Raw genomic sequence first — 24185 nt, forward strand, 5'->3', positions numbered from 1 at the left:
TGCTATCTCTAACCAATCTCCTAAATACAAAATATATAAGACTACAATGAGGAAAATCCTTGAAATAGGATTCAATCAATCTAGTATCAACACTATTCTTATTGATCAAAAGATAGGACCATGGGTTCCACACTTTCATAGACTCGAAAAAAGGAGTAGCTCTCAGATATGCATTGTGCTTGGTGACAATGCAAAAACAAAGTGTCTCATTCCATTCGTTGGGGTTGCTATGAAAGCTTTTCAATCCAAAACCATGTCCAAGGACCTTATTCATACTTGTTAGGAAATGATATGTGTTAGAGCTTGAATCTCTACAATAGTTTATCAACATGAAGAAATGGTTCTTAAAACATCTAAATGTAGGATATAGGGATTTGGCACACTTAAAAAATTGATATAAACTCCTATGCTAGGTAATGGTGATGTGGTGAAGAATATGATCGTTAAAGGTAACCTAATATGCATAAAAACATACAATACATGTGAACTATTTAACAAAATATCCCCAATCAGGATAGATTGAGTGCCTCAACAATGGAGAAATGTTAAATGAAGCATCGAGTTGTGATGATTTTAGAAACCCAACTCTCACACAACAAAAATTGAAGCATAGAGGAGAAGTGGAAACAAATCTATGATAGGGTTTGATGGTGATGATCACATACATGAGGGACTTGATTGAGTATGATGCCAAGAGAAAGGATAGAGACAACCCATGACCCACAATAGACATTATGATGCAACTAGAGAGTCCCTAAGGAGACACAATGATGTTCATATTGCGGATCACAAGAACTTAAACCTAAGTGTCATGAAGATGGCTTGTCACCACAAATTTTATAAGGGACATTTAAAAAACAAAACCCTAGCATTCAATGACATTCATAACTTGCAAAATATGGAGGTCAAAATTTGCACATTTTGTGTGTAAAAGTGACAATGGAGTGGTAAAGAGAGCTCAATATGTAGAACTCAAAGTGTGATCTACACATTCTATGATACTAGCTCTCAATAACCCATTGGCCAGTCATAGAGTCCACTATATTAATACTTGGAGAGATTTCCAATAGTGGAATGTAGACCAATACATCATTTAGGGCATACATGTGAGCTTATTCAGATATAAGAGTCTAATCGGGCTCACAGGATGGAATGTAGATGTTAAATACACCATGGGAAAATGGAATCATCGAAAGACCCAGTCATGATGCAAAAGACGTCCCAAAAATGAAGATGTTGCCTATCCTCTATAATGGAAATTGTCAAATTATGGTATTATTATTTTTTGTTTAAAGTCCATAGGGTGTGATATTTAGTTCCTATAACTTGATATCATATAATGTTGATAAAGCTTTTATTAGACAAGGCATTTAATGTCCAAGAATTAGTTTTCATAATTAAAATAGAATTTTTAGGAGGAGAAAATAAATATAAATATGTAATTGAAGGTTGATTCAGAACCCCTCCTTTTTTTTTCATATTGTGTGGCTGATAGGAGGGGGGCATATGTTTTATTTTGTAACAGGGAAATGGAGAAGAATATTTTATTTTTCTGCAAAAGTTGATTGTAATTACAGGGATAGGGAAATTATGTAGTTTCTTTTGTTTTGTGTATGTAACAAAGAGAAGTTTATATTTATAAGGTCTTGTATTCTAAATATATCTTCCTTGGATTGATATTGGTCGTGTGGTCACATCTTTCATATTTTAGATACAGTCATGTGGTCACTTTTAGTTTGTAGAATAAATAACATTTTCCTTCCTTTTCTCTGCAATTTAAAGAAGGATTGAATGAATGGTCATGTGTTTATTCATTGATCTTTCTCTCTTTATTCTAACCTATAAATCTAACAATTACATTCATTTCATGTCTATGAAAGAATGTCAGAAACACTTAGTATCTTCAGGTTCAAGATACATCCTTTTATTCAATTCATTGTAAATCTTTCAACAAGTTAGTTGTAGCTCTTAATTCAAAGGAGAGTTATCAACCTATGATAATTTGTGCAACTGTTAGTTCTATTTGTTCTTCTTTCTAGAAATTTAAGAGTTAATTTATTTCATTATTGTTGAAGGACAAGTCTATTTAGCAATAGATTTTTGGTGACTCTATTGGGGAACAAAAATAAGGATTTAGTGCCTATCTTTTGGTTTTTTGGTTTTCATTTTGTCTCTATGTATAGGAGAATGGAAACTCTATGTAACAACAATGTTAGAAAGAAGGGTCTTAAAGAAGAAAAGACTCGACCCTATCATCTTCAACATCAACAAGATCAATGAAAAAATGCCCCAAGATTTCTTGAAGCACTACAAAGAGAGTATTTCACATGCTATGAGAACAAATATTAGCCTTGAAGATGATCATACTTCTACCTTGCTATGGAGGAGCTTGTATCATAGGTTCCACAAACTGAAAGACCTAGAAGAATATAAGAAAAGAGTGCAATGGCTTCAGAAAGAGCTCAAAATGGATGACATTGCAGCCCCAGTTATTCAAGTCTCATCCCTCTCATACAGCTACCTTGTTATGAATGAGAAATAGGTTCAACAATAAATCACTGAACCTCACAATGAACAAGCATTGGTAAATCCAAATCAGCAAGGTTCTAAAAACACAGTAAAATTGGAAGAGAATGTTGCATGTGATTCTTTTCTACTTCTACAATACAAAGGTAGTGATGCAAAAAGCCCTCCTTATGGAAAGTTCTATAATAACCATTTCTAGAATCTTTCTTGTTTGAAGATAATAATATTTTTGATCCTCTTGATTATGGTCTTCCACATTCTTTTGATGACCTGCTTGTGGTGAAGATGAAATTGCAAAGAAGATACTCATGCCCACCAACAAAGAAATGGTGTAGCCTCATGAATATCAAACATCAACAAGGTCTGAATGCATATGTGGAGGAAATCTTCCTAAGTCCATTCCTCTTCCCAAGGATAAAAGTGCTAGTATTTATTCTTCGTCTCACCAACTCAAAAATGAATATTTTAGGCCACTTGTGCAATAAAAAAATATTAGTCCTTTAGATGCCATAAGTTTAATAGAAAAAGAAAAATCTTAGATGTATGCAGTATTGTGTGATGGAAATAATGTTGAGCATGCTCACACATCAACAATTCAATTGGATGGTGATTCTTTGAATGAAGATGAGATTATCGAAGGCTTCTTGTTAGCAATCAAGAAAGAAGACCCCAAAGGTGAATGCTTGGATAATATTGATGCATCCCAATTGGTCAAGGAATTTTCAAGTCTAGATGTAACAACAAGCAAGGTAGAGGAATTGTGCATAGAATTAAAGGATAAGGTTACTTGGAGTAGGCCTAACCCTTCATACTTACTAGTTGAATCTTATGAACACATAGACAACCCTCTATTCCAACTGTCATCTTTGGAGGAGAAGGATTGTCTCTTTTATCTTGGGATAGAAAGTGTTGAGACAAGTAGCACATGAGGAGAATGCCAAGTTCTTGAGGTAATGCAACCCAAAGAACCATCATATATCTTGGCAAGCACATTACTAAAATTTAGAGAATTTTCTTTCCGACCCTTCTCATCCAATAATGAAAGGGTTTCTTCTTTGACAGATCTAGGTATAAGTCCTCATTTCTATGCTTTCAGTAGAGAATTTCCAAATCTAGCAACTGCAAGTAATAATGATTCTTTAAATGAGGAAGAAATTGTTGAAGAACACATATCAGTGATCAAGTATGAAGATTCCAGTGGTAAAAATATAAATGCTGATTTGATGGATATATTTGACTTGGATGAAATATTTTTTAAAGTAGTAGTAGCAAAATTTGGTGAAGCCTACTAATTTTATGTTTTATATTATGGAAAATAGGACTTAAAAGGGCCCTGAAACCCAAATAATACAAAGTTTAGACTAAAACAAAATGCTTAAAGTAACAAAAGAAACCCTAAGCAACTAGCTAAAACAACTCCCCAAAAAAAGATATAGCCAAGAAAAAGCTAGGGAATCAAGACAAAAAACCAAGACTAGTCAACAAAAGCTAGGGTGCTTAGATGATGTCTCTTAGCATTTTTGCTACACTTATCTCTAGCTTTGATAGTCTACCAGCTACCCCCTTCATGTCTAAGAGTTCCTAGTAAGTGGCTAGGGTGCCCTTCTTCCTCATGTTGGATTTGGTATGCTTCCTTGAGCTATCATTGGGGATTCTGTCCTTTGCACTATGGAGGGCAGGATTCCCCTCCTTATTGATTCTTTGCCTACTTATTTCATGTTGACCCTTTGCTAGATGAAGCATTCCACATTCTAAATATGTTTCTAATGTTGAAAATATTTCCAAAAGTCAGGTTTTCATGGATGTTAACAATATAGATGAAATAAATTTTTTATGTTAACAATATAGATGAAATAAATTTCTTTGCGAAAATCTTTGATCCTAAATTTTTTCAGCCAGCAATTGAAGATGGTCTTTAGAGTTCTATACTGGTGATTCAAGTAAAGGTAGAGGTCTATGATGAGGTATGGTTATTTTGAGCTAAGTATTGGTTCATGAGGCTCTTCCATGCATTCCTCTCAACTTGTAGCAATAGGAAGGTCATCATGTGTAGGTTATGCCAAGCTACCTCATTCAAGAGTTGCCCATTGTTTCAAAAGGGATCTTTCTTCTCTCAGATGGTAAATAGCTTTGTTTAAGTTTTCTTCAGCTATGATTCCTATGGTGAGTTCTTCTCACTTGTATATACTTGTAAATAGCTTTCTTCTCTCTTAGCTTTTGGTGGTGTTTAGTTTTGTTGATAGGTTTTTTGTTGCTTTGTTGGTTTTGGTTTTAGTTTGTCACTTTTGTGGTGTTGGTAGTCTAGGTGTTTTTGGGTTTTCCACTAGTCTTCCCCTCTTTGCAACAAGCCCCTTTTGTTCTCTCTTATATGTTGATTCTATGTCCCAATGGTTACACACTGGTCTTTTATCAAACATTGCTAGATTCTTCATGTCCCTTACCACCCACATCCCCTGTTAGAGCCAAATGTAAGCATCCTTTCAACACTCGACTTTCAAACTTCAAAATCAACCCCATAAATGAATCTTTGGTTGCTTTTTGTTTTTGATGATGCCTTTGTAAAGTTAAAACTACAAAAAATTACTACCCTATGCTCATTTTTAATTTGAACTTGAACCTAAAAGTTTAAAGGTTCAAAGTTCAATGTTCAAAAGGCAGATTCATATGTTCGAGAATTCAAGTTCAAGGTGTATAATTAGAAATTCAAGTTTTATAGCTCATGCTCATAGTTCAAGTTTTGGCATGGTTTTTCAATTTGAATTTAGTGATCCAAAATACAAGTTTAGGGATGGAGATTCATATTTGCAAGTTAGTTAAAATATCATAATTTTAAGTTCAATTTTTCAAAGTGCAAGTCCTCAATTTGGTTTGAAGTTCAATAGTCCAGATTCTCCTACATCAACAGATGTGTGTATCTATTGATTGTATATATTGGAGGATGAGATGGGTTCTATGAAAAAGTACACATAGGGAGAACATGGGCCATGTTTCTTAATAGAGAATATTGTTGGTAACATATGCTCCACACAAGGATCACAATCTATCAAAATAGAACCATGACATGTACCTAGGTATCATTTGATTATAAAAAATATCAAAAAGACCTTTCTAAAGACATGACACCTAGGCTTTGTAACAAGTGAAAGGATTTTTTATCATGGCAAGGCATAAAAGCTACATTTTGATTGCTTGGCATGTAATTAATGAATAGCTCGATCCCATGAGACATATATATGCAATAACAATATATTTGAGAGAATACTAGATCTCTGACCCATCTCCTAAATACCAAATGTGTAGGACCATGATATGAAAAAATCCTTGAAATAGGATTCAATTAATCTAGTGTCAATACTATTCTTATTGATCAAAAGATAAGATCACGGGTTTTGCACTTGAGAAAACTTGAAAAAAAGGAGGAGCTGTCAGGTTATGCAAATGTGTATTGTGCTTGGTAGCAATGTGAAAGAAAAGTTTCTCATTCAAAACGTCATACCTTGGGGTTGCTATGTGTTGGGTGATGCAACGCGCTCCTCTACCCACAGGTGGTTAATTATGTGGTGTTCCATGTTCACTAATAGTCATGGCTTTTGGTGCAACGGTAATTGGGCACAACAATTGGTATCAGAGCCTGGTTTTGGCTTGGTCATGGGTTCAAATCTCCCCGGTGCCTTCCCGACCCGTGTAAGCACCTGGTATGCACATCAAGGGGGAGATTTTTGGGTGATGCGACACGCTCCTCTGCCCACAGGTGGTTAATTATGTGGTGTTCCATGTTCACTAATAGTCATGGCTTTTGGTGCAACGATAAATGGGCCCTACACTATGAAAGCTCTTCAATCCAAAACCATGGCCAATGACCTTATTTATACTTCTTAGGAAATGATATGTGTGGGAGCTTGACTCTCTACAATAGTTGATTAATGTGAAGAAATGGTTCTCAAACATCTAAAGGGAGGATATAGGGCTTTGACACACTTAAAAAGTTGATATAAACTCCTGTGCTAGGTAAGGGTGATGTAGTGAAGCATATGAAGGCAATATGATCATTAAAGGGGACTTGATATGAAAAAACAAATGCGATGCATGTGAGCTGTTTGACAAAATATCCCCAATCAGGCTAGATCAAGTGCCTTGGCAAAAAAAAAAAGTTTAATGAAGCATTGGGTTGTGATGACTTTAGAAATCCAACTCTCACATGGCAGAAATTGAAGCATTGAGTAGCACTAGTGACAAATCTTCAACAGGGTTCAATGGTGATGATCACATGCATGATGAACCTAATTGAGTATGATGCGAAGAGAAAGGATAGAGACAATGCATGCCCAATGATAAGCATTACAATGTAGCTAGAGAGTCCCTATGGAGACACAATGAAATTCATATTGTGGATCGCAAGAACTTAAACTCGACTGTCAAGAAGATAGCTTGTCATCACAAATTTCATAAGGGATATTTAAAAAACACAACCCTAGTGTTCAATAAAATTCATAACCTATCAGATATGGAGGTCAAAATTTTCACTTTTTTTTTTTGAAGGTGACAATGGAGTGGTATAGAGAGCTTGATATAATGGACTCCAAATGTGGTCTACATATTTGATGATACCAACTTTCAGTAGCCCTATGGGAACTCACAAAGTCCATTGTATTAATACTCACAGAGATGTCTAGAAGTAGAATGTAGCCCAATACATCATTCAAGGCATACATGTGAGCTTATTCAGATATAAGGCTCTAATTGGGATCATAGGATGGAATGCAAATTTTAAATACACCATAGGAAAATGGAATCATTGAAACAAGATGTCCCAAAAATGAAGATGTTTCCTATCCTCTCTAATGAAAATTTTCAAATCATGGTATTATTATTTTTCATTTAAAGTCCATAGGGAGATTAAGGACACGATTATGATATTTAGTTTGTGTGACTAGATATCATATATTGTTGATAAAGCTTTTATTAGAAAAGTGGTTTGTATTGTCTTAAAATGGAAGCACTTTCATATTAATAGAGTTTATCCCTCTAAGTAAGTGTTCTAGAGCCATGTCAAGTGCCTTGAATGGGTCTTTGCATGGATTTGATAGTTTTCCCCTATTTTGCTTCATTGTCTTCATTTCTAGCCTATTTCTGACAAATTGCTTTATGAAACTGAGGACTTTGGCTTTTGGGTCAAGGAAACCTTCTGGGACAAGGTTGACCTCAACCCTGACCTAGGTCAAGGACAACCTCAATCTTGAACTAGGGTAGGGTTGACCTCGTCCTTGACTCTAGGTTCATTTTTTAGTTTCTAGAAGTTTTGGGATATCAGGCCTTGGAAATTTTTATTTTCCTACTTTTCAGTAGGCTAAACTCTTAAATTTCATTTAATCTACATCCATTTATAGTGATTATGATTAATTGGGGTATAATTCTCAAATGTTGACTTCTCTAGAAGTTTGTGCCCTATATCACTATATAAGGAACCATTCTTCCCTCATTTCATCTAACCACGAATGATCATCTTACACATTCACTTACTATGAGAAATATCTATGATCTAATTATTATGTGAGCATCTACTTATTTTCCAAGATCAAGCTATTGTCTCCATTCAAGTTCTCCATTGCAGATCAAAGGTTGAAGCATTCAAGCCTTTGAAGGGATTTGGTTCAAGCATTCATGATTCATCATTCAAAACCCTCGATCTAGCCATCATGATGGTGTGATCTTCCTTCAAGATCCTTTGTTCATCTTCAAGATCTATTCATACTTATTTTAAGGTGGATTCTAAGCATACAATCATGGAGGTTTTGATTTACATTTATTAATTTTATGTTCAAGCTTCCATAGCAATATATATGTTTACATTTCAAATAGAATTGCATATCTATTGAATATCATAGGTTCATTGTTAGATTTATTTCTACTACTTGCTAGCATTCTATATTTCAATTCCATTATTAAGTTTGATTCCAAATTGGGGTTTGACTAAGGCACAACCCTCATTCAAAAAAACAAAGTCAATTTTCTTGTAGATACAGGTGTAGAACAATGAATTGGAGAGTAGGTTTGGATACCCTTTTCATTGAACTTGTGAGATTTGCGAACAAATTTTTTGTTAAAGTAGTGCAGGTCAAGGTTGACTTTTTAGGTTACAATTACACCCTAGAGTAGGATTGTGCCCCACCAATAGGGTCAAGGTTGACCTCCCTTCAAAAAGACAAAAGATTTATGGGTTTTCTTTGTCTTGATATTTTTAGTCTAAAATAGGTTGCAAAGATCCTCGAAACTATACATAGACATCATAAATCAACATTTTCCAGATTCAAAGGTTAGTATTTGTCTTTTATCTATTTCAAGATTTAAGCACATACTCCCCCAAATAGAAAGATAAATTGAATCTCTTTTCACCCTTTTCTCCATCACTTGATCCATTTCTATGTTGAACACTTTCTTGTGCTTAATCATTTTGGGTCATTCCTTTTGGAAATTAGGGTTGAGAAGAGGTTCCCATTTTCTTTCTATTCATTTTTGTGAACTTGACACTCTTATCCTCCTTTTCTTTGGTGTAATTAGATGCCCTATCTTTTTTTGTGGTACTATATTTTATTTCATTCAATTAGGTCTTTTTCTTGCATTAAGATTATATTTAGTTTATGCTCTTTCATTTTAAATTCAAAAATACAAAAAAACTATATATTCAATAAAATACAAAAACATTTCTTGCATTTCATTTATTATGAAGATTATAAAGATTCTTCGATGTGTGGTTATGTTCTTTATTTCTCTTCTGTTAGGATCTCTTTACCATAAATATTAGGTTTATATGAGTATCATTCATTTTTTTATGTTCATGATCTTTCATTTTATTCTCACTTATGTTTTTGTGAAATTAACTGATGTTAAACTTCCTACATTTAAATCTTTTATTAAACATTCATGTGGTAGAATTATTGTTCTTTTGGATTATGTGAAGGATTTGGTAGATGATACACCATGTCCTAATCTTCTTAATCTGAATTCTAATCTGATGCCTACTTCTCCATCTCTTGTCCCTAGTTCTTCTCATACTTTTGAGGAGGTTCAAGCTATGGTTCAGGATATAGATGTGTAAGAATTCTTTGATTTACCTTCTTCTATGATTCATGATTATGTTAAAGTAAAGGGTAAATACACTTCTTCCAAATCTATTATTCCATCTTATACAACATTTACTAATGAGTATGATAAACAATCATCTCCTATAGAAGCTTTCCATGATATGCATACTATAGGATATAATATGATCCCTAAACAAGGTTATAATGGTTTAGGTCTTGGAGTTAATGAGTATGGCATTAAGTATTTTATTTACATACCCTCTAAACTAGATTTACATGGTGTTGATTGTTTGACATCTCAAGTTTAGAAAGGTGATAGTAATCATCATCCTCCTCTTCATAAACTTCTCCCTACACCTATTTTGGATAACTTTGATATTCATCAAGATGTGGCTAAATAGGTGTATGTTGAATTAATGAATTTCAGTAAAGAAATCTTTAAACCTATACTAAAAGATGCTTTATCCAAGTACAAATTTCCTTTTTGTTATCGTAATACACACTTACTAGCTAATTTTAGACATTTAAAATTGTATGTTCATGAATGAGCTACTTTAGGAATTATATCTCATTCTCATGTAGTTTAAAAATTCCTTCATAATTTTGATATAGGGGATTTCCTTCCTGATATAATATATCTTTCTTCTCCTCTTGTCTCTAGACTAGGGGGCAAGAGGTGTATGTTCATCCAGTCTTTTAGGATCCATTAGGCTTTTAACATATATTATGCATTGTGCTTAATTGGTATTCCTTTTATCTCTCTATGGTTTTGTATTATGTTTGTAATCATCCATAGATTCTTTTCAAGATATCTTTTCTAAGACATTTGTTTTAAGGTATCCATTGTCTTCTTCCCTAGGGGGCATTCCTTCTTTCTCTTTGTCTAGGGAACTACTTTCCTTAGCTTAGTGGTACTTATTTTTATTGCAATATTATTTCTTCATATGGATAGATGTTTTGACTATGGATAATCTTTTTATGAGAGGTTGTTTTCCTAGGTCATCACGTATTCTCTATGTTGTACATTATGTGTTTTATAAACTCTTACCCTTGCTATGGTGTTAGAGTTGTTTTCCTCATTCCAAAGATTCTTTTTTCCTCTTCATTGGAGGGGGTTGGATGATTGAATCTTCATTCTCATTTGATTTATCTTTGAGAGATCCTTTTTCCATGAGTAACACATCCTTTTCATGATTATCTATTCTCTTGGATGTAGGGGTCAATATCCCTTGCTAAGAATATGGTATACATTGCTGTTAAATAGGATATCTACTTATGTTGTGAAGTAGGTTTCCTTTTCCTTTTTCTCTTCCTTATCATGTCTAGTATTATCATGTCTAGTAGACAACCATGATAAGGAGGGGGGCATATATAGGGTCTCCCATGTACTATATTTTTTTAAATCTATATGCTAAATCTTGGAAAGTAACACACATAAGTTGCTAAATCTAGAAGATGTGCACATTTTTCAAATTTTTATTTATATGCTAAATCTTGGAAGGTAATGCACATAAGTTGCTAAATCTTGAAGAGATGTATTGCTAAATTCTTTGAAGATAACACACATAATTTGTTAAATCCTGAAGAGATACACATTTTTCCTTTTTCAATATGCTAAATCTTTTGAAGGTAATGCACATAAGTTGCTAAATATTAAGGAGACAAAAATTTCATATTCATAGTGATACATGAAGTTGGATCTATGGATATTCCAAAAGTCATTAGAAGATGCATTTACAATTTCAAGCATAATTTATGAGTGAACTATCAGGTTTTGTCACCTGTTTGGCTCTCCCTCTCCCTTAGTGATTCATGGTAAGGTGGGCATCTTACTAGGTGAGGTGATCAATTCTTCTTTTCTTACTTTTTTTCTTTCATGCTAGTAGGACTGGATCATGAAGCAATGTTATTTATAGTGCTTCTCTTGTCTTTCTTATGTAATTAGTTATGTTGTTATAATAGCTTTCCAATATTTCTTGGCAAGGTTTCTTGTGCTAATTGATTTGGGTTTCAGTACTAACACCTCTTTTTGTGTCTTTAGTTTAGTTTTTATTTCTAAACCCTCATGCATGCATGTTGAGTTATAATCCTTAGCCTAGGGGCTTGTGTCCTTTGTTGATTGTTATTTTATCTTGTGGTGAATGTACTTGAATCTTTTCTTTCTTCTACTTTACTAAGAATTTGCATCAAGTCAATACTCTTGCTAAAGTGGGGGCTTAATGTATCATCTTAAAATGGAAGCACTTCCATGTTAAGAGAATTTATCCCTTCAAGTAAGTGGTATGGAGTCATGTCAAGAGCCTTACATGGGTCTTTGTATGCATCTAGCAGTTTTCCCCTTGTTCTTCTTCTCTTTCTTCATTTCTAGCCATTTTCTAACAATCTGCTTTATAAAACTAAGGACTTTGGCCTCTAGGTCAAGGATGAACTTCCAGGTCAAGGTTGACCTTGACCCTAACCTAGGTCCAAGATGACTCTGACCCTAATCTAGGGTAGGGTCGACCTCATCCTTGACCTAGGTTCATTTTTGAGTTTCTAGAAGTTCTGGGATATCGAGCTTTGAAAAGTTTTATTTTCTCATTTCTAAGTTAGCTATTTTGGGTTTCAAAATAGTAAACTCTTAAATTGCATTTAATCTAGGTCCATTTCTAGGGGCTATGATTAGTTGGGGTTTAGTTCTCCAATGATAACTTCTCTAGAAGTTTGTGCCCTAGATCACTACATAAGGAAGCCTTCTTCCCTCATTTCACCTAACCACAAATGACCATCTTATGAATCCACTTACTATGAACAATATCTACGATTTGATTACTATGCAAGCATCTACACACTTTTCAAGATCAAGCTATTGTCTCCATTCAAGTTCTCCATTTAAGATCAAGGATTGAAGTATTCAAGCCTTTGAAGGGATTTGGTTCAAGCATTCAAGATTCATCATTCAAAACCATAGATCTAACCATCATGGCAGTGTGATCTTCCTTCAAGATCCTTTTTTCAATTTCAAGATCTATTCATACTTATTTCAATATGGATTCTAAGAATACAATCATAGAGGTTTTGATTTACACTTATTAATGTTATGTTTAAGCTTTCATATCAATATACATGTTTACATTTCAAATACAATTGCATATCTATTGAATATATTAGCTTCATATTAGATTTACTTCTACTACTTGCTAGCATTCTCTATTTCAATTCAATTTTAAATGTTGATTCCAAAATGGGGTATGATTGAGGAAAACCCCTCATCTAAACAAAAAAAGTCATTTTTCTTGTAGATATAGGTGTGGAACAATGAATTGGAGAGTAGATCTAGATACTGTTTTCATCAAACTTGCCAGATTTTTGAATAGAAATTTTGTCAGAGTAGTGTAGGTCAAGGTTGAATTTTTGGGTTACAATTATGCCCCAGGGTAGGATTGTGCCTCACCAAAAAGGTTAAGGTCAACCTACCTTCAAAAAGACAAAATATTTCTAATTTTTATGTCTCAACATTTCCAGAGATCCTTGAAACTGTACACAGACATCAAAAATCAACATTTTTTATATTCAAAGGTTAGTATTTATCTTTTATCTATATCAATATTTCATCACATACTTTTCCAAATAAAAAGACAAATTTAATCTATTTTAACCCTTTTCTCCATCACTTGATCTATTTTTGCATTGATCACTTTCTTATGCTTAATCAATTTGGATCATTCCTTTTGGAAATTAGGGTTGAGAAGAGGTTCCCTACCTCCTAGTTAACTGCAACATTATCAAATCTTTCTTTGATCAAATAAATTTTCTTAAGAAATTTGTCTCTAATTTTGATGAGACAACAAAATTTATGGCTAGGTTTTTGAGTGAAAATAAGAGTTTTAAGTGAGATGACCTAATAGTTAATTCATTTGAAGATATTAGAAAAGCCATAGCTAAAGCACTTGTCCTCATCCATCATGATTTTAAACGTGATTTTTTGACATAGTGCTACTTATGCAAACACAATATATTTGGCATTCTTCTTTAGAAGAATCAGACGGACAAAGAAATGCTAATCTCATTCATGTGTGTTCCTCTTAAGAGGCACAAGTTACACTATTCTCCCATTAAAAAGAAATCCTTCTTTGTTGTTAAATCTATGAAACAATTTCGGTATTACATCCTTCATTCACACTTAGTGGTCTATGTCCCTAGCATAGCCACCAAATGTATTCTTACACAACAAGATGTAGCTATGAACAATAGAGCAACATGGGTAGCTAAAGTGTAGGAGTTTGATCTTGATATGAAGCCTACCAAATTGGTTTGAGGTCAAGGACTTTGTAAGCTAATGGTAGAAAATAAAGAAGAATAACTTTATCCCAATTTCTTGTTCATAGGTTTGAAAGATGAATGGTTTTTAGATATAGCATACTTTTTGACTTATGGACACTTCCTAGAACATTTAAAAGGGAAAGACTGTAGAATCCTACAACTCAGAGTAGCTAAATTTGTTATTATGGATGATATTCTATATAAGAAAGGGTTGGATGGAATATTCCTTAGGTGTGTCAATGCAAATCAACAAGAAAGATTACTCTAAACCTTCATTGTAGTGTGGAGGATGATGAGGAAGATGATGAGGACCAATGAAGTCTAATAGTGCTATTGAAAAGGTTCTTTGATGATTACTAGTTTTAATCAGAGAGCATCCAAATGTGGCTTACTAGTTTAAAAAAATATTTTTAACATTTTTCACAATTGTTTAACCAATTATAGGAAGACCTAAACATAGTTGGCCAGTAGTAACCATTCCTCATAATTTTGAGAGTAATCTACAATGAAGGTTTAGAGTAATCCTCAACCTAGACTTTGGTGGTGTGGAAGATGATGAGGAAGAAAAGGTAGTAGACCCATGATATATTAAACAAATTGAATGTTTTCCAATTCCTGAATTAGACTACAGCAAGAGAGAAGAAGATGATATGCATTCTTGAACAATAGATGTGCTTGATAGAAAAGAGGAATGTCTCAAGAGGAAGAAAGACCAGGGAACTATTATCAAATCATCAAAGGAGTGTTTGAAGACTATAAAGAAAAGGAATCGTCTCAAAAGTTAATCATTTCCTTTGACCATGGTTTAAATGATTCTATTGTAGGTAAACCACAAGCTAAAGCTCAAATGGTTGTTGCAAGGTCCAAGTTCAACCTAAGGAGGAAGATATCAAAAGAATTAATCATTCAAGTACCAGAAAGAAAGAGGGTGAACACAACCCTAAAGGAAGAAAAGCCCTAATAGAGTTGGACTCCCCTAAAGTTAAACTTAAAATAGAGAAATTTTTTGATAATAGTATTTCAAGCATGGTAGAAAGTCAAAAAATCTTAGCTGAGGATGGGAGTCTCTCCATGAATGCCCTTACCCTTACCAATACTTTCAATACATCTAAAAAGAATCCCATAGCATCAAAATGGCTAGCGAACTTGGTTGTGAAAAAGTGAAGCATAGTACCATTATCACTACTTATTGATGGCCTAGTGAGGAAATTCCTATGTAAATCTTCTAAAGTGAAGATAGAAGAAAATGAATCTAGGTTTGATTTCCATAAAGATGTAGGGCATTGGTTGCCAAAATCACCAAACCACCTTGGGACAAAGATGAGTATGAGATAACTCCTCAAGATTACCAATTATCAAAGGTGGACCTTGGAAAAGGTAGTAGGGAAGTTGATATGAAGATATGCAAGTTCTCCAACAAGAAAATTGTGAAGGATGCTAGAGAAAAACATGATATGAAAGAAACAATGAAGAGTATGGCCTAGTACATTAATGTTATCATGCATCCAGATTCAAAGCTAGTCAATGAGATGTATGCCATCATCGATGTTGAGTCTCTAGTTAACTAGAAATTATTAGACTATCTACAAGGAAGCAAGGTAGTTTCCAAAAAAATCTTAAAATGGATTTAGTTAGTCTAAGATGAGATAGTAAATCAAATAAATCTCCTGAATAAAGCTCGAAAGGAAACTGCCAACATGATTACAAATATAGAATCAAATGTTCATGTTCATGAAAAGAAAAGGCAAGCTAGGTTAGAGAGGTTTCATGGATGAACAAAGTGCATAAATATGGTTTACAAAATTTCCTTGTAGAATAGCCAGTGATAGGGTTGGATGACAAAATACTCTATGTGATCAAGGACTACATCAAATGGAAGAATGAAGCTATCACACAAGGGGTTTTTGAAATCAAAGATCTACTCAATGGGCTTGATGATATTGATGATATTATCTAGGGTGACCTAAAATGGTTCCATAAATAATGGACTAAAGAGGGGAAGGATCCAATCGCTCCCATTGATGAGATTGTCAAATACCTACAAAAGAAGTTCTTAGAGGTGAAAGAGAAGAAGATGCCAACAAAGTATGAATTCTCTAACATAGGTCATGTGGAAGCCATGTTGATAATTAGCTAGAAACACCTAGAAATGCACAAATAAAATATTGGTAAACTTTGTAAGAAAAAATGGGTTTGGAAATAGAGGATCACATATTTGGCTCTTCCACATCAATCGACTATCTCTGCCTTTACGATCGTATACAAGAGATAGAAATTAGGAAAACTTTCCACTACTGCTATGGAGAAATCTTAGGATCTTTTGATACCTTGAGCTGACTAGCTAAAAAAGATTTCCATATTTTAGTTTCTTTACTTTATATTTCTTTAGCAATTAGCATAGTTAAGTAACTAAAAATTGTTAACTCCTAGTGGGGTAATTTTGGATCATGGTTTATCTATCCCTAAAAAGGATATATATGTAATAACTAATTACTAGAAAGGGTCAACTCTTAGTAGGTACGAGACAAAACTATTTTTAATTAGTATCTATGATTTGAATTCTACATAATATTTTCATGATAAGGAATATAAAATTTTGCTAGTTTTATGTTTGGAGCTTTTTCAGATAAATTTTGTTGTTTCTTCAAACTGTGATTTATTTTCTTGTGGAAATGAGTTACATTTTAAAGTTCTCTTTACTTATTGTGAATGAAGTCTTATTTTGAAATAAGAAGAAATTGAGGGAAGGAAGTGAAAGTCATAACTAGATTTCATTTTTAATAAATACTCATGTGGATGATTGTTTTTGAAATTAAAACTGACCAAAAAAAAAGGGGTCATCCCTTAATAGTCAAAAGGCTGGTAACTAGCACATTACTAGCCAATAACAAAAAAAAACAAATAGAACAGGAGTACCAGTAGGCAGAGACTTATACCATAAACCAGAAAGCTAGAACCAAAAAGGAAACAACCTAGCTACTAACCAAAAAGTCCATAAAGGCACCCAAGCCTAATAAAATCTTAAATATAGCTAATTACCAGCAAAACCATAACTGCCATAAAAGTATATAAAGTCTTTGGATCCTTAGATCCCCATAACTAAACAAAACTAAAAAAGACTTAGATTTCTTTTTTCCCTTTTCCCCTTGCATGAAGTAGAATCTGGGCCCAGTCATCGGCAATAAACCTAAAGAGTAATTTGTTGTCCTCCATGTCCAAGCCAACTTCCTCCTTCTCTTGTGCCAGCAATTGGAGGGTAGTAGCAGTAGCATGAGTAACTTTAAGTCCAAACTTGGAGAAGGTGAAAAACCCCTCCTCCAAAGCTTTGACCCTTTCCTCCAAGTTCATGTAATGCTCCTCCACCACCTCAACCTCCTCTTTATGCTCCTTGACCTTCTTTGCAGCAACCTCCTTCATTTTTTGTTCCTGTGGTTTATCCTGTAGCACCTGTGGGTTAGAGGAGATCTTCAAATTTTCTTTAATAGGGGAAGAAATGGTAATTGGGGAATTATCCTTTTTTCTCATCTCATCACAAAAAGTAATAGGTTTAAGTGAGAAGCTGGCTGAAACATGGGTTGTCTCAGTATTCCTTTCTTTGTCGTCCAACACTTGAGTTTGAGTATCATCCATCAAAATGTTCCCAAAATTAAAACTTTTTTCCCCTTCCTCATTATCTTCATACTTTTTGGAGTTGGAAATATTTTCCTCCTCCCTTCTATCATTATTATTGCTTGAGCTATCTTCTTCAACTTCGTCAATAGGGTATCTGATGGACTTCTACTTAACCCTAGCCTGGGATTGAGCTAACCTACCAGACCTTTTTCTTGCTTTTCCCCCAATATCCTCACCAGAATCCTCTCCAACAACCTCACCCACCTTATCAACTTTAATTTTCTTGTTTCCCTTTTGTTCTAGGGCTATGTCAGGTTTTTTCTTTTTCTTAGTATCCTTGCTAGGAGATGGCCTAGGAGTATAGATTTTTGTCCCTGTATTGACAATGGCGGGGGTTTTCCACTACAACCTCTCTAGGGGGACACAAAGCTAAGTGGAACTAATACAGAAAAATTTTTAACCCCTGATGAATAATGGAGAAGTTTAAGCCTTTACTCTTTTTTTAGCTAATATCATTAATCATATCCTCAAGCGAATGTAGAAGGAAAAATGGAATGGAAATGAAATCCCTATTTCTAAAGTGATTCAACAAAGGAAAATGATAATAATAGCACACTCCAAACCTACCTTCTAGTGTGAGATACTTCATCAGGACCAGACACACATCATCCCAGGGCTCAGGTAACTTAACCATTTTAAACCCTCCTCTGTAGTGAATCGGCTCCTCATTCTCCGCAAAGAAGTTATTCATGCTAGCCTCATCTGAGGCTTTAGTGACTTTCTTCCATTTTTTGCCCTTCACTGTAAGTCCTGTTGCCATGACAATTACCTCCTTCATGACTTGAAATGTAATGCCATTGATTATAACCTTCCTAACATTCCAATTATTCACAAATTGTAATGCACAATTTTCATCATACCCAGCCATGGACATCATATAGGGAAAAAAACCTCCTTCTTTTAGAAGATACCAGGTTGCCATCCTATCCTTGAAGTTTTCTAATCTCATTGGTTCCAACCCATTCAGATCACCTCCCATTTCAATTCCTCCACTATCCAACCTCTCTTCCTTAGAAATATGCATTAGAACTTTATCACTTTCAAATTCTCTGTGGCTACTCTCTTTCTTAAATCCTTTGAGGAAATAGGGATTAAAATTATAGAACCATGTATGATGTGCTTCAAAATCCCATAACATCTTATTATGAGATTTGTGGGTATTAAAAAACCTAATTTTCTCTCCCCATCATTTTCTGACATCCCAATCCATAATATCTATCATACTTCCTTTTAGAGAGTGATTCAAAGCTTGCAATGAGTTTTCATAATTATGAAAAGACAATTTTCTTAATTCATAATTACTCCACTTTTCCAAAATGCTAAAGTTTAATTTAGCGAAAAAGTTCTCCATCTTGCCAAATTTGGCCTTACTTTTAAATTTAGTGATCACCATTTTGAATTTTTCTACCTTTTTCCTTGGATATCAACATCCTTAGATTTTCACTGATATCAACTAAATTTTCCTAGCATGTGATTGCCCTAATGTTAAACCCCATGGCAGCTACAGCATCTGCCACTTGATTATCCTCCTGGTAGATATGCTGCAGGTGGACCATTCTCATTTCCTCCAATATATTTTTAATATCTAGGATGATATTTCTAATCTTCCATCCCAATTTTTCCTTCCCCTTTACCCAATCGATCACTAGCTTGGAGTCCCCTTCTATAGTTAACTCTAAAATGTTTCTTTCTCTAGAGAGTTGAAGACCCCATAATAACGTCGTAGCTTCTGCCACATTATTGCTACCAATCCCCACTTGGACTGCATAAACCAATAGCACATCACCATTCCTGTCTCTCAGCACACCTCCAGCCACTCCTTCTCCTCCTTTCATAGCTCGATCAAAATTTAGTTTATAATGTGTGATGGTGGGTGGTCTCCATATTGTCTATTGTCTCTTCCTCCTAGCAAAGTTATCAAATAGGAAGAAATCCTCTTGACAACCCCAATTCTCAGCCACAATGCCTTCAAGTCTTCTAGGTTCCTCCTTTGGCATCTTATATTTAACTACCCTTAGAGTTTCCTTCAATAGTTTGTTCATCACTCCAAAAACCACTTCAATCGTCCTATTTTCCTCCCTGAATATCTTGTTATTCCTTTCTTTCCATATGTGCCAGCATACATATGGTGGGATAATCTTCCATAAAAGGATTAGTCTTGGATGATGGAATGGGCAATCCCAATTGTCCACAAATTTTCCCAAATTATCTTTCATGACCCAAGCCACCCCCAATATTTCCCAAACCTTAGTCCAGATGTCAACCACAAACTAACATTCAATGAAAAGGTGGTAAATACTTTCTTCCTTTTGTTTACAAAGGCAACAATGGTTTGCTCTGTAGAATCCCCTTTTTTTCAAATTATCAATTGTTAAAAATTTTCCATGTTGAAGCATCCACCAAAAGAAATTAATCTTAGGTATAAGGTTACCGATCCATACCTTGCTCCATGTAGTTGGGCATAGTTCCTTATTGAACATTAAGGTATGAGAAGATTTGACAGTGAAGTTACCATTTAGATTTAAATCCCAAGCCATGATATCCTCCTGTGGCAATAATGGGAGTCTCTATTCCTTTATTAGTTCTTCTAGTTCCTTTATGAGAATAACTATCTCTCGCGGATAGTCCTCCTTATACATCTTCTTCCATCTCCTCCCCTGATCAATGTAGTCTCCCACTTTAACCCCTATGTCCTCCTTAAGGAGTTCCATTAAACCACTATATTTACTTAAGGCTAGTGGTTTCCCATCCATACACTTCCCAAAACCTTATATTGAAGCCATTTCCCACAATCCACCTCAATCCTTCTCTTAACAACCCTCTATTTCTAACAATGTTATGCCAGATCTTTGAACCTCTCGGGAGGTCATTATTATATAGGTTCCACTGAAAGGAGCTATTAGACAAATATTTATCTTTCACAATATTTCCCCATCCCATGTTTCCTTTTTCTAGTCTCCATCCAAATTTTGTGAGAAGAGCTTTATTAAGGTCTTTCATTCTTCTAATCCCAAGCCCCACCTTAGCTTTTGGTTTACACACCTCCTCCGAGTTGACTAGATTCAATTTATTTTTCTCTTCAGTCCCTGACCACAGGAAATTCCTTTGAATTCTCTCAATTTTCTCAACCATAGTTAGATTAATCTTAAATATGGATAAGAAATAAATAGGGATTCCCTGAAGAGCAGCAGCAATCAGTTGTAGTTTTTTGGCATTGCTTAATATCTTCCTTTTCCACCCTGCAAGCTTCTTTTGAATTCTCTCCACTATTGTATTCCAAGATTAGTGAGGGGGAGGCCTAAATAAGTGTCTAGGAGACAAGCGGATTGGCAATCAAAGATTTTCCTAATCCTTCTTTGAAGTGAAGAATCAGTGTTAAAGAAATAAATCTTGCTTTTATGGTAGTTCACCCGTTGCCCTGAGCTTTCTTCATAATTATTTAAAATCATTTTCCAGGCTTTAGCCTCCATGATTGAAGATTCCCCAAATAGGAAGGTATCATCCAAAAATTGTTGTATAACCTCAACTTCAGAATTAGTGGCTGGTTTAACACCTTTAATGTAGCCCGAATCCACTAATTTACAGAATGACCTTCCCAAGACTTTTGCTACCATAATAGACAGGTAAGGTGAGAGTGGTTCACCCTGTGTTAAGCCTTTTCCTGCCATTATGTTACCCCATGGGGACCCATTTAGTAGGACATAGTACTACACTGAGCTCACCATCAACATGATCAGGTTTATAATCCTATTGTTAAATCTAATTCTTTCTAGTACATCCTAAAGGAAGTCCCAATTGACCTTATCATAAGCTTTGGAAATGTCCAACTTGAATGTCATTCTTGGTTGCCTGCTCTTTTCCATTGAATGGATAAGCTCATGGGTTGTAATAGCCGCATCAAGGATCTGCCTTCCTGGCACAAACCCCTTCTAAGGACTACCAATAATTTTTTCCAAGAAAGGCTTTAATCTATTCACTAAAACCTTGGCAAAGACCTTGTAGATAGTATTACATAGACTTATAGGTCTAAAATCATTCAAATTCAGAGGATTGGATGATTGTTTTTGTTAAATTTAAATAGTTTTTCAAACTTCACATTCTCTTTATATTGATGAATTGATTATTATAACATTTTAAGTATTTTTTAGTAAAAATACTCATGGGAAGGTATTCGCTCATAAAGAGGAATTAACAAATATATTTAATATGGTAGTTGTACCTAATAATATTGGAGAGCAATATTAAGTAGAGAGTCCCATATTATTTTGTGGGAACTCAAATAGTTGGTGTCAATCTAGTATTTTCTTTGTAAAGTTAACTCATTCATGTCAGGAAAAAATCTTCACTAACAAAATCTCATGATATGTTACTAAGCCTCAAGTGGTAGAGTGATATATCCAAGATGAACATGCACATCTAAAATTAGGACATTCTAAGCTTTTATAAATGACTTACTAAGTAGAAAGCCTCCATAGATATCAACTCTGTACTGAGACAACCCTTATTCAAGAAACAAAATGTAAATATTTTTGGGTGATGTAAGATTGATCTTACTCCATAGATGCTCTTGAATCAACATCCCTTTGTATTGTGTTGCAAAGAAGATTGTTTTGTACCATCATAAATTATAGACCACTTCTCTCTTCCTTCAATTGCACCAACTGGTCATCTAGATTGTGCTCCTATGATAGATCTAGGCTTAGCTAGTCAATATAGAGATTGAGCTCTTTGCATTCTATGAGACACATAGATTGATAAATTCAAACAAGTAGATTTAGAAAGAATAGTTTAACTATTTCTATCACATAAGAAAATTACTCAACCATACACTTCTATACTAATTAATAATGTAAAACTCCCGCTCTTACAAATCAAACTACACTTCTAGAGATTAGAGTTGCTTCTCATATAATAAACAAGGAAAAAAAAACTCTAACTTGCTCAAACTAAAAATTGAGTTATTACTCTCACATGAAGGCAAAGCTATTGTTTTCTTCTTCAATCTAATTTCTACGTTGCCTAAAACCTATATTTATAATAGAATTTCTTATCCAAATATTTAAGAACTTCACCATTATTTCACATGCATTCCTAACATTATATTAACTTTGATTTTGTATTCCTATAACTATTTTGCATGATAAGCCTTGGAGAAATAAAATAAGGATAGGGACCATTAAATATTTGTTGAATTTTTCAATATTATAAACTGCACCTCTCAAACGATGCATGTGCCTTGGTGATTGTGATTACAACTTCCAATACTCACCCTTAATCACAACTACCACCACTTAGGATACCCAATCAATCTCTTAGGTGCTCAAATATTTCTTATCTTAGTGGCTTGGTGAAAATATCTCTATACTGATCTTCAAATCTGCAATAATCCAAATATAACTCTCCATTGTTAATTAATTCTCTATTGAAATGATATCAAGAATCTATATGTTTTCTCCTACTATGAAACATGAGATTCTTGGATAATGTAATTGTTGATTTATTATCACACAAAAGATATTTGTTTCTTCATCATGTTTATGCCTCAAATCTTTTAACACTTCTCATCCAAATTACTTGACATGTTTCTCATGTTGCCACTACATACTCTATCTCTTTTGATGAAAGAGTCATAATAGGTTGTTCTTGGATGCCAAAGATAATGCACTAGTTCCAAAATAAAATACATAATAGATGTACTTTTTTATCATCAATGCTACCGCAAAATCATTATCTATGTACCTTATAAGTTTGAAATCATCCAAATAGGAATAGTGAATTCCATAATTTCTTATTCCATTCACATATATCAAAATTATTTTCCATGCTTGCCAATGAGAGTCTTTTTGAGACTCCATCAACCTTGAAATGAGACTCATGTCGTGCATTATATCTAGCCTTGTGGTAGTTAAGTACATTAGACTACCAATAAGTCTTTTATATAATGTTGGATCAACATTGGATCTCCTATCATCCTTTCTTAGCTTCAAACCCATCATAAATAGTATTGGTGCATATTTTCTATAGATTATATTGAACCTTTTCAATATATCCTTAGCATATTTGGATTTTGAGATGAATATACCATTCTCATCTTGCTTCACCTCAATGACAAGAAAGTACTTAATAAGACCTAGATCTGTCATTTCAAATTTCTTCTTCATAGATTCTTTGAACAAGTCAATCGATAGATCACCTACAAATATAAAATCATCAAGATACAATCTTATAGTTATAATTTCACCTCATTCATTCATCTTTTTGTATAGCTTAGGTCCACTGTTGAACCTATTGAAGCCATCATGTACAAGATAAGAATCAATTCTTCTATACTATGGTCTAGGAGCTTATTTAAGTCCATAGAGTGCTTTCTTGAGTCTATAAACCTTATTTCAATGCCTTAGAACCTCATATCCTTGTGGCTTCTGCACATATACCTCTTCTTCTAGAATACCATTTTAAAATATAGATTTGACATCTATTTGATGTACTAACCACTTGTTCTGAGCTATAATTGCCAATATTGTCTACACTATGTCTAGACAAGCCACTAGGGAAAATGTTTCATTGTAGTCAATTCAAGGTTTTTGTGAGTGTCCTTTTACC

This window comes from Cupressus sempervirens, chromosome 7, assembly GCF_028749045.1.
Source record: "Cupressus sempervirens isolate cs-2001-9-10 chromosome 7, ASM2874904v1, whole genome shotgun sequence".
Lineage (NCBI taxonomy): Eukaryota > Viridiplantae > Streptophyta > Pinopsida > Cupressales > Cupressaceae > Cupressus > Cupressus sempervirens.